The following is a 12,575-nucleotide window of genomic DNA, read 5'->3' as shown; positions in this document are numbered from 1 at the left end:
AATGCAAGCGTTAACTCTGTCTTTTATTGGATTTCCAGCCACTAGGGCTTTTTTCAATAGTAGTGGTTCCAGAGCGTCCAAACTCATAAAAGTAACTGAACACCGAGCTGCAGTGTTCATCAGTTAATGTAAGGGCCACACCTCACAGAAGGAAGTTATGAACTCATGTTCTTCAGCTGGTTGAAGTTACAGTTTTTGGACTCTTGGGGGCAGTATAAACAAGTCGTGAACACAATATTAACATATGAACAGACCCCGCAACATTCATTCAAGTCTATTTTTGTGCTGATTTTGGTCTCTACCAATACCAAAGAGATGCTAAATCCTGAACTTGCTAACCTACTTGTTAGAGGGCTACATTAAGAACTTTTTTTGTATACATTGAAAAAAATGTAGTGGTTTTTTTGGTAGTGGTGAGTAACAGCGTTTGGGTCCATATGTTCAAAGTCTCTTCTCTGAGTAGGAGCTGAAATATGCTGTACAACAAATTCTTTGAACTGCAGTTTCTGCAGTGCGAACACAAAAAATGGCGATTGCCTCGGATGGTTTTAAGAACTCTGTTAAAGGTTCCTGTGGTTTAAAAGCTCCTGTCTGGTTGGGACTTCTGAAATGTAGGATGGGTATAACTGCATAATCTGTCTTAAATTAAATAAATTCTTCACTTTTATTGTTCAGTCTGTACATTATTTGTTGATGGGTGGACTTCCCTTTGTTCTTACCAATAAATTGCCTATAAAAACAACTTGGCTCGATCCATTTTAAGTCCACAGAAAAGGTGCAGAAGCAGTTCGTCTTGCCAGTGGTATATGCACTGGGATCATGTCAACCTGAGCTGCTGCATCACTCTGCATCAATCCCTGCTGTTGACATTCAGTTGGTTTAAAACTCATGAGATTGCTAAAGTATTCACATTCCATTGAAGAAAAATGTGACTGTTTATTTTCCTCATGTTTGCTATTTCCCTCCACAACAGAAGATAGATGACGGTGGTTAATACTGACAGGAGTTTTTCAGTTGAATCCCATATGAGTAACTCTGGGTTGAGAAACATCGTGGTACAACCTTTAACTTGAACTGTTTAGGTCTGTTGCACATCTAACCACACCCAGCAGTCATGGACAAGCTGTGTGAGCAAGTTATACATCAGATTTCAACAGCTGGAGGGAGGTCAGAATATGGCTGTTACTCTTCAGTAACTTCAGAGGATATCTGGAGATTAGTCTAACAGCCTGAGAGAGCCTCAGAGGATATCTTCGGCTCCATTTTGGCATGAGTTTTGAGAGCTGTCCAGGGTTTAGATTTTGTTTAAACACCATATTTAAGGAACCAAGTGAATATATACCAACGTATGAAAGGACTCTGTATCATAACAGCTTGATTTTGAGCAGGATCAATTTTTGATAGCAAACATCAGTGTTTAAGAAACAGTGCATTTTGCAAGTCAAATTTGCATATTTATGGTTTTTAATCTCTGTCTCGTTGTCTATTCTTAATATATCCATTAAGTCCAAAATAAGCACCATTACATATGAACTAAAATATAAATTAGCTGTACTTGAGGGGGTTGATCTAAAATTTGTGAAGATGTAATCCTCCTCCGATCATTTGATGAAGGAAACTTTTTTTCACTGAAAATTACCGTTTTGTTCTTTTTTTATTCAGTAAATGTACAAAGTCAGATCTTTCCCATATTGGTATCTTTTCCTTTTCAGGGAAATTCCAAAAGAATGTATTAACACTTGCCTCACTTGTTCTTACTTTACAAATGGACTTTCAGTTGTCTGCAGGCTAATGAGATGCAGAGGCATGAACAGCCACGACTTTTAAATCCTGGGGAGTTTATTAAGTCGAGGACGCTCTGAGCTGCGATACTCAAGGTTTTGAGGTTCGATTGTCGGATGAATGGAAAATACCCATCTAATTAGAGACAGACCATGTTAAGATCCTCTGAGTGTCCTTTTCTATCTTTTCAATTAGTGGCTTAACCTTGTAAGAGAAGTGAAACACGTCCAGTTTTCAGCTACACACAAAGAAAGCTAAGAAGGAACGATTTAAAATGAAGCTGCTTCGTGATGTTTTGGTCTTGAGGAGATTGTGAGGAGTATATTTCATGACATATCGCAAGAATAAAGAAAAATAGCCAAAGTCTGATTGTTGAACTGTTGGATTTCACCTAAAAGTTGCAGTTTATCAGCTTATTTGGAGAAAAGGGAAAGCCTTTGAGTCTCTACATGAAAAGTGGATCAAAGGCTCAGTCAGGTGTGTGAATGTGTGAGGTAATGACTCTCCACTGTGCTGTAGGTCAAACATTGGGCTGTTAGTTTAATCTCCAGCTGGACACACTTTTTTTTCTTATCCAACAGGGTTTGACTGTGTGTATGGGCACAGAGAAATTCCTCATCCTGATACCAGAAATGATTCCTTCAGTCCAGTTGGTTTGTTTGGATGAGAAGTGTACCAATATACCAGTATTGGTGATGAAGATAATAGGGAAAAATATTGTTTTATAAATAGGTGTATGTGAGCACTGTTTAAGAACAAGAACTACCTAGAGAATGCAGATAGAGCTCATACATGTCAGGATGAACCCAACACCAAATCGCTGCGCCATATCGGGTGATAACATTGCTTTTGAAATTGTAAGCCCTTTTCACGTATTCGTTGTGGCTTATCTGCCAAAATAAAACATCCTCGTTAACTGTTTCTCCTTGGCAATTTGCACATACCGGAGAGAGAAGGCTCAGCCCTGTACTGGTGTGTACTTGCAGATCAAGCCGGCATCGCAGAATCGGCTGAGCGATGACATCGTTGTTGGTTATGGTTTCTGGTTCAGTGATGTTGGCTCCATCTCCCTCACATAGTCCTTATTACCTATGTTACTGCCTCACACATAACTCTGATGTACAATGAAGGAGCTGTAAGCTGTAATTGTACTCGCTGCATCAGTCAGTGCGTGAGTGAACTGTAACGTCAACACAAAGCCATGACCAGTTATGCTCCAGGAGCGCTGGAGTCACTGCAGTTTTCTTCCTAAACAGTGGGCGATGTTGCTTAGTATGTGAACCGTAGAACTGTGCGCTTCTGGCTCATTTTAAAGGACACTGCCCGGGAGGTACCGCAGTTCACGACTTTTGTTTCCAGCCCTGGGTGTACATCCTTAGGGCTCAAGAAAAGGCCAAATTCTCAAATGTTGATTTAAGATCTTTTAGTTATTAAGTGATCACAATTTTGATTTGACATTCTTAAATAGCATGATTAGGGCTAGTTTTTTGGTTCTCTATTGTAGATAGTACCAACTTCCTGATACTGGTGCTACTGCCTCAGTCGAGTTTTCAGGCAAACTGAACTAATACCAAACTGACATAAGGAAGCTGTGGACTGCTGGGTGTTGTGCACCATATGCTGCTGTCTGGTATATCCTTCTGGTTGCAGGTGGATTATTGTCTGATTCTTTTGTGTATGTATTGATCTTTCATGAAGGCTATTAATTAGACAGCACTGGAAACCAAAAGAGATTTTCCCATAGGGCACATTAAAGTATTTTATGTGATAATCATCACAGCGACAGATCTGACATGCAAACACACAGCATAATACATACATTACATTCTCGTGGCCCTAAAGGACTTTAACTGCTTTTTAAGTGTAGTTTACTGTGCTGTAAATACAGTTTACTGTATTTACTGTCACCTGGAATCCATAGTTGGCAAACCAGCTTTCAGATCAGCTTACCGTTTTAAGTCGTCTTTGAATAAACTCTCTGCTGACTTTCAGCCTTGGTTTTTCTTGCCTCTGATCTGTTTTCATAGTCTTCATGAGTCTGTTGTTTGTGTGGGGTCAAGACCATGTGTCGGAAGCAAACTAACCTGCCTGCATTGAGTTGGTACCACTTGCAGCGAGCTTTACTGTATCATAACATCTAATGAAAAACTGCCACAAAAAAGCAACCAGTCAGCACACTTATGCCAAGCTGGATCCAGACCAAATGATTTCAGTAATAAAGAGGGTCTGTGTTTCATAAGCCTACTGCTCCCAGATGGAAGATTTAGTGCATACAGTTGGGGTGTTTGACATAGTATCTCCATCAGGCTATTTACTATGTGATGAAGAAGGGTTTATGTTGACTTTACCTGATTTCATCCATATGGGACTCGCTCTTCAAGCCGGTAAATTATAACAATATGTGCATTTGCAATGTAAAACTAATGTAAAGCAGGAGCCTTAAATCATTCATCTTGCCAAGCTTTCTGGTTGCTGTTTCCTTTTAGTTTTACTCGTACTTGAATGCATACTGCAGTCATGACAGGACGTTTTTCCATGAGCCAGGGTCACAACAAATAAAAAGGCTTATCTTTTTAGTCAATGGTAAGTGAAGTCTCTAAACCTGTACATCTGAAGCTGATCATCCTGCCAGACTTAAGTGTTCTAACTCATGATTGGTTGTGTAGGTGGTTGATTAGTTTGGTCCAGATTTCACGGACCACTGGAGTCTGATTAGGCTGAGTCATAGAAAAGGTTGGGAAGCCGAGCGTTGCCTGCATTAAGTGCAATTTGAACCTGTGTGTAAATGTGTGTGTCTGGCTTTTTCAAGTACCATCATCCACCTGTCTCTTCCAGCGGAGATGGTGTGTTTGTCTTGTCTCCTGTGATGCTGACTTGTTCTTACTTCGCATAACTGTTTGGACTACATGACAAACTGTCTTCCGAGAATTTGTATAGCAGTCAGATTTAAACTGGCATTGTGTATTTGTTTCTGTGTGCATATGGGATTTTGGACAGTTGGCCCTGAACTCTTGTTCTAACTCTTGTACTAATTTGTGAAGCCAAACTTCACAAATTATAATGTCATTTTTGTGTTTTTTGTAGGAGAGTGAGGTGCTTCACATCATCAGGATTCAACAGGCCTGAACATCGAACAGGTAAGCAGTAAGCACAATATTCAGTTTTGATACTTTGAACACATGCTTCTGTAGTGATTTAGGAAGCTCAAACTGAAATTTTACAAATGCTGCTGCACCCGTTTGAAAACCTTTTCTGACCAAAAAGATGATCACATAGTTTTATTCTTCATCAATGCATGAGCTGAGTAATCCGCTGCTAAGAGTTGTTTCAACTTGTGGTCTGAGAGGAAATCCCGTTTGAAGACGACATGGTACAACCAAACAGAGTCGAAAAGCGCAGAAACTCTGCTGACTCAACAGTAAGCTTAAATGGCAAATGGTCCAAACTCTTATGGTACCTTTTTAACCCTATTACGGTTCCGAAAAGCACTTTACAATACGTTTCTCATCTACCCACTCTTACTAAGCATGTCTTTTTAAATATTTGCAGTCTTTATACGCTGTACTTATTTTCTCTACAGTCACATGCCATTAGCTTATTGGGGTCAATATTGAGGTTCAGTTTCTTGTCAAAGAACACTTCGGGGCTGCAAATTCAACCACAATTTGTCTTTTAAGACAGTTTCATAGATAAATGCTTAGTTAGGAGCCCATAGTGTCGGTTTTTAACCCCCAGGAACCTCCTTAAAGCATCATTTTTAGTGGTTCAACATTTTCTGAGCTGGTAGCATGACAGTGATGTTGAGGACTGAATAACTCCTGCATGTATAGATTGAGCTACACTCAAATGGGCTGAGACGCTGTGCACAGGTTCCATGTTTTTGCATCCTTTTGTAAAAATCTGTAAAGTGTATATTAATACAGCTGCATTACTAGTAAAGTTTATCTGGTTTACATATTGCTCATCGGAAGCTGTGACTGAAAGTCAGCCCATTAAGATTACATGTCAACTCGTGGTCACTTAAAGCGTTGTCCAAACTGTCGCTCTGCTCTATTAGAATCCTTATTTTATAACCGCAGCGTCACCTGACAAAGTCACAACATCTGTGCAGTGAATTCTTCTCCTACAGAGAAAGTTAGAAGCAGCAAAATGCCTGTTTTCTCACAGTCTACAGCTTTATGGTGTCAGACATACTTCAATCAATAACCCGATTCTTCTCCCGAGACTGTATACTTGGGAAAAGAATGGTGGCCTAAAAAAAGGACCAGGTCAACTGTAGCTTGACTCAACTGTACAACTATGTAACTATTCTAAGTTATCGCCGCAGAAGATTAACTTACAATATGCTTCTGTTGAGCAGTTTCCTGTGTATCAGAGGCCCTTTTCATACAGTGGTTCTGCCTGATCAGCACAAGAAAGGTGTCCTTATAAATAGCTGTTGTTCCCCTGTAGTGATTCACACAGCTCAAATAAAGCCGGTTCAGCGCTGCATCACTGTGTGTTTGCACACAGCAAGCTGTCGTTGTGTTACACCAGTGTGGTTGGTAACAGTGGTGTGCTATAGTGGTACCCATCGCTTAACATGTGTGTTTGACTCTGTAACGCTATTTATCATCTCTATTGCTGGTTTAGAAACACATCACCAGCAGATTAACTTTGTCCCGCCATTCCACCTCCACACTTACACACAGGACATCGATTTGCAATGAAGATACATTCCCGCCTTGAAACAAACTGTGTGAAAGGCCCAAAGTACCTCAGAGTGCCCTTGATTAAGCTGCACTATTTAATCAGTTGGGAATCAGGTGTCTATCTACTACACTGAAGGAGCTACATCTTGTTAACAAATTAGAAAACACACACCAGTTTTCAGCCAAAAGTCTCTAGTTTTCCCCATTCAGTGACCTAAACTAAATCTGTCAATGGATAAACAAATCAAATAAAAAGCCTAGTTTTTAATATGAGTTGGGTGCATGTAGACAGGGCTTTAGACGTGCAGAAAGTTCAATAAATTATGGGTCTTTTTGTTTTGAGTCAAATTTTTATTCAATGTCAGTATACCATCTCAGATTTCTGAAGCACATCTCATATGAGGAGGGTCGCTGGTGGAACTGAAAGTGAGGATTCACAGGTGTGTCATTAGCTTAGTTATTTTACTTTTAAAGAGGGTGTCATTCATTATGCCATGCTGTAAATCAAATTAAAAGTAAATCCTATACTTGGTAACAGTGACCTTCGTGCTTACGTGACTGAAACAAACATGCCTCCTATGCTCACATTAAAAGTAGGACAAGTTAAGAATCCAGCAGAGAAATGAGGAGAGAAACCAAAGGTGTGTAAACCGAGACACACTTTTGCCTTCTAATTGGGATTTTTCAGTCACAACATGATGCGCCTTGATTTAGCACACCTTGATCATGTAAGCCCAGTGCCTTTGATCATGCTAACCTACCTCGTTAGCGTAGACTTAATTTCTGTAACGGTGGTAGTCTAGATGAAAATCTCAGTATGATGTGCAATTAAATCTCTTATTTTGGTAAATTAACCATTCTTTTTCTGTTGCAGAAAATAACAAGCAAAAAAACCCCAAAAACTTTTAACCACTTTTAATCTCACTAGTGGTGAGAATATAAAGTTGTCAACATTCTATCTTTCATGCATCCAACAACCTTTTGAGTTTTGCTTCCTCACAGGGCAGTTAGTGCACCGTATTCATTTATCAAATCCTGCACCCAAAGTCAAAGGCCTTCTGCTTCTCTTTCTATACTCTACATCATGTACAATTCTCATTAGACTGAAGTTGCTGTGTCAACACTTACCTTTGCAAAGCTGCTTTCTTGTTATTTGGCCCTTATAACACACATTTTCTGTATGGGTGTAAACACATGGAAGGCTGTCAGGGTAATAAACAAACCACAGGAAGGTGGAACTGATAATACCTCAAGACGGGAAGTAGTTCAGCTGTAATAATAAACCATGTTTAGAACTGAGCTGATGTTAACCACAAGCAGTCTTTACTCCAATAATAAGCTGTCTATCAGTTTTTAACTGTAGATATCTATGTGGCATTGTATACCATAAGGGCTGACTTTTTGAGTTGGAATAGCTGGTTTTCTTTCAGTTGGAAGTGCTGCTGTTGTTTTTTTTTTTTTCTGTGTCCACATTTGTGTTTAATATTATTTTTCTCCTTTTACTGGAAAAGTTTGAACCACGAGAGGGTCTAATTATGTCCAGACATCCATGGACACTATTGACAGAGGTGAAAGGTTTTAGCGTGGTTTTAAATCGCATCACGGCTAAAACTGCTCCTCTTAGATTTAAGATCAAAAGAATAAGATCAGATTTATTGTCCTTCGCTTTTAACCCATCCAGGTTGGCATCTGTTGAACACACACATGCATATGGTCACACACTCATAGAGACAGATGCCATACACTAGAGCGGTGGGCAGCGTTCACAGCGCTGGGGAGCATGGGGGTACGGTCGTGGCAAGGAGGTAGACTGACACTCCTCCAGCTGTCAGTTTCACAAATCTTTGAGTGGCAAGAGTGGGAATTGATTCCGGTTATTGGACGACCCACACACATTTATTGCTCTAAACTTCTTTTACCTGTTGACTCAGGCAACTTGTATACAACCTTTCCTGAGCGGATTGTAAAATGTGTTTCCATGATTTGAACACTTATGACACCGGCAAGTTTTTCTTTTCCCTCAGGGGAATCTTCCTCTTCTGCAGCACTTGTGGGGTGCCTCAAGGGTCCATTTAGGGTCCGCTGCTATTCTTTCTGAAGTTGCTGCCTTTGTGGTCTAATTTAATGAACAATACGTTTCTTTTCATTGTTTTGGTATCCAAAGGGTTGAACCACCAAGAAATTTCAACACAGCCAGGCTTTCTTTGCGTTGGCTCACCTGACGAAAACTAAACATTAAATCAAAGAAGACTACGCTATGCTATGTTGGTGCTTATGATCTTTCTTCAGTGAATCAGGCTTTAAACTCTGTCGTTGGTTCGTTTGACACTTCCTTCACATATCATAAACATATCACATGACACTTATTATAATAATTACACTAATTCGTAAGCTGAGGAGGTTTTATATAGGGCTGCACAATATTAGGAAACTTTGTGGCCATTTTTATCTCGGTCCAGTCATGATGAAAAAGAGGTCATGAATGTGACAGGATTTTTTTTTTCATTCTTGATAAGAGGTTGAAAGATTTTTGTCATATTGTGGTTTTGAATCAGATAATCAAATTTAAAACAAATCAAATAAATGTTTCTTTTTAGAAATGTGACATGATGAAAAGTGACCCCAAATGACCACATACTATGTTGATCAAATATTTAGGAGATATGATGTTGATAAGCACAGACATTCTGTGTGTTGTAATGTGTTTGTCTACACACACACACACACACACACACACACACACACACACACACACACACACAAATGGACGCTCATCCCTCTGGGAGGTGGACAGGAAAGCTCTGCTTTGTTTTACTGAAGGAAGTCCAAACTGTTTGCCTCTTTATTTCCGTGTGGGTGTTTTTATGTCTCAGAGGGGAGCTGCAGCTGTGAAGCTAAAAAAATGTTAACTGTACTCACACACTTAGAAATTAGACACTAGAAAGGACAAATTCACACAAAGAAAACCCATTTGACATTTAGAGGAAGACTGCTCATGAATCAAGAGCATCAATTGCATTTTTTCCCCCTACTTGCTCCAAATTTGGACCAATTTTGATTACAGTAAGCCACTGAGCAGCAGTATAAATATTCACTGATTAGACCTGTAATTTGTATAACCCCCAGTACTATTTTATTCCATGATTACACAGGGCTCAGTTCAGTTTCTCATATGCTGAAAATTTGCACAGAGGGAATGATTCTGTGGCTGTCAAAAGCAAACAATTGTGAGTAAAGTTTGAACATCTAGATTTCCGCTTGGTGAACTGTTCCATCTGGAAGGAATGTACAAAAACAGTATTCTCGGTTAGTCAGACAGTGGATCAGGTTTGTGACAGTTGCCTAAGTTGGTGTAGTAATCATTGTGATGTCTTTATTTGATTGAAAAAGAGAAAATCTGATTTGTTTGGCAGCTTTCTTTCATGCATGCTTCACATTTTGGAAAAATTGCATTGAGGAGTTAATGGTTGCTGAACACTAGGACAAGGTGTGAGGAGTTTAAGGTATTATAAAGCATTTGTGTGACTGTGAAGCACCCCAACAAGCTGATTACTGGCACGGTTTTTATTATGATTTGCAATTGAATAAATTTAATTTCTGATTCAGTTTGATTGGATTCATTTCATTTATAAATTCAGTTTTGCCTGCATGTGAAAGAGGCACCAAATAATTACCTCAACTTGTGACTAATGAGGATAAAGCTTTACACAGTCAGGAAAAAGCTTGTTTTAAAACGACAGTTTCAGGGATCAGGTCATTTGAATTTAGATTGATTGAATTGGAAAGTCTTGCCCTATCAATGTGACAGATGTTTCCAAATTTTAAGAGCACACAAATCTTTTGTGTGGTTTGCTGTTTTTTCATACTGAAGCTACACAATATGAGGCGATGCACAAAGATGTCTTTGGACTTTTGAGTAGAAAGTAGTGATGAGTTAGGTTAAAGTGTTACCTTAGACGGCCACTGAGTGTCGCACTAGAGCAGTACCAGATGGCAGATACAGTTGTGTTGAATCGTGGCCAGTTTTGGCCCAAATGTCTCTGTTACAGCCCACATTTGGGCCAAACATTCTTTGCTGTCTGTGTTTGGTAGGATGATGTCCGCAGCATTAAGGCTGCAATGACACGTGATAATGGCTCGTGTAAGTTTGTCGCTTTGCATTGTCATCAACCAATGTGTGGGATTTTTTTTAAAAATGGAGACCCAATAAAATGGTATTCTACAACCCTAAGTGTTGATTGTAGTCCTTTTGAAATGTTGCTTGGTATCAGTTCCTGTTAGTTTTAATTTTCTGGAATTTTAATTTTAATATTTTGTGTTTAAAATAAATTCGGTGTCAACTCAAGTAAGACTCAGCAGAGGCTTGATTTGGTTGACAATTGTGGCCTTAAATTACTCTAAGATAAGACTTAAGATAAACTGCAAAAATCTGTTATTGTACTGCATTCTATCTCACAGCAATGCTTTTGTTTTGTCCTCCGTGATAAATACGGCGCACACCTTTCACATTGACATCATTCTGCTGTTTAAAGCTCAAACTGACACTTCCTGGCCGTGTCTATGTTTAGTTCAGCTTGAGCTAAAATGACAGACAGAGAGTGGTTGTTAACAAGCTGTTTAGAGGAAGTAAAAGTCCTCTAAGGTCCAAGGATCGCAGAAGGTAACTCCCCGTGGCTTTAGTGCAGGTCTGTGCACCAGTAGCCCTGTGCCTCCTGCCTGCACCCGCAGACCTCCACAGGTTTGCAAGGCAGACTTTACCATCGCAAACACCCCGTAGTCCTGTCGATAAGCTCCTAACCAACAAGCACCTCTGCATTATTTTTACTTTGTTTAGTTCAATGCAAGTTTTTTTGTTTTTTTTTTAGCTGACTGATGCATCTTTTACCATCTGGACGAAAAAAACAGCTTGAGGCAAGAAATCTTTGTTTGCTTCATAAAAATTCAGAAATATACCCATTGTACTGGTCCCGTCCTAAAGGAGATAATGCCCATCTAAATTATTTTGAGATATCTTCATTTTTTTCAAAATTTGATAATCTATAACTTTTCAAGCCATCTTTTTTCAAGCCTTTTACATTTTTCTGTGCAAATTGATGCATACTCCATAGTTGACAGGCCTGGCATCAACCCCTCCTCATTAGGGCTTAATATATGCTGAATATAGTTTGAATATTGTATTGTAATATATATTATTCAGAACTGTTGAATATTGTATGAGGAGGCTGTATTTGAATTCAGCCAGTAATGCCAGAGCTAATAGATGGATAAGCTTCTGGAGACTGTAGTTTTGTCAATAATTAGAAGCAAAAAAGTAAGAAAATGAAAGGCTGACAAATAAATGGACATACATAGATGCATGTATAGAGAGAGAATCCAATTGATGAACTTCAGACAATGACGGCTTGATTGTGAATGTGCATGTATGTGTTGCTCCAGAAAACTTGGCCTCATCAGTAAATCTGCTGATGCATGTCTTCAGTTGGGGGAAAAAGTGATCTCTCATTCTTATCTTACCTCCTTTATTATATCCCAGCATTCAGATGGGAACAGCACGAGATGAGAGAATCAGTTTGTATTGAACATGGTTGAATGCAGAGCTGATGAAAGCTTATGCTGATAATAGCTTTTTCATTATGTCCTTAGCCAGGCTTGGCGTTTCATTTTCTTTCACAGAGAAGTTGGGATTTCCACTGTCGCTGCTGCTTTGGACGGTCGCTGTGTCTTTTGGGGGGATTGTGTGTTTTGAGTTAGATTTTTTTTTTAAATTGCATTTTTGCTTGTTAAAGCAATTTAGAGGTAGTTATGGGTGTTAGGTTGTTTTTACATCTAGAAATAGATGTCTGTGATTAATACAAATCAAACTGAAGCAGATGTTTGAAACCAAATTTCTGCTGGTTGCTAAAATTTCCTGTTTCCATCTCTCCCTGTCATCTGCATCTTCCTCTATCACAGTATCCCTAAATACCCCCCTTTTGGTCCTGCCTGGCAGCTCCATCTTTGGCATCCTTTTCCTCATATATGTAACATCTCTCATCTGCAAACCCACAAGGTCTCACTTCTCTTACTTTGTCCCGGAACCCTCCAACCTCAGCTGTCCCTCTG

The 12,575-nt window shown here is 39.3% G+C and overlaps 1 protein-coding gene across 2 annotated transcripts in view; it reads left to right on the top strand.

Annotated features, from left to right (window-relative positions):
- Positions 1 to 12,575, top strand: part of LOC140283036 (plexin-B2-like) — a 203,997-nt gene that overhangs the window by 48,128 nt on the left and 143,294 nt on the right. For both annotated transcript variants that reach the window (XM_072377661.1, XM_072377660.1), the window contains exon 2: positions 4,867 to 4,919. The gene's annotated coding sequence lies outside the window, so the exon portion shown is untranslated. The remainder of the gene's footprint in view (positions 1 to 4,866; positions 4,920 to 12,575) is intronic.

Source organism: Leuresthes tenuis, unplaced genomic scaffold (genome assembly GCF_036924035.1).
Source record: "Leuresthes tenuis unplaced genomic scaffold, fLeuTen1.0.hap1 SCAF_23, whole genome shotgun sequence".
NCBI lineage: Eukaryota > Metazoa > Chordata > Actinopteri > Atheriniformes > Atherinopsidae > Leuresthes > Leuresthes tenuis.
This window is presented reverse-complemented; position numbering and strand designations above follow the sequence as displayed.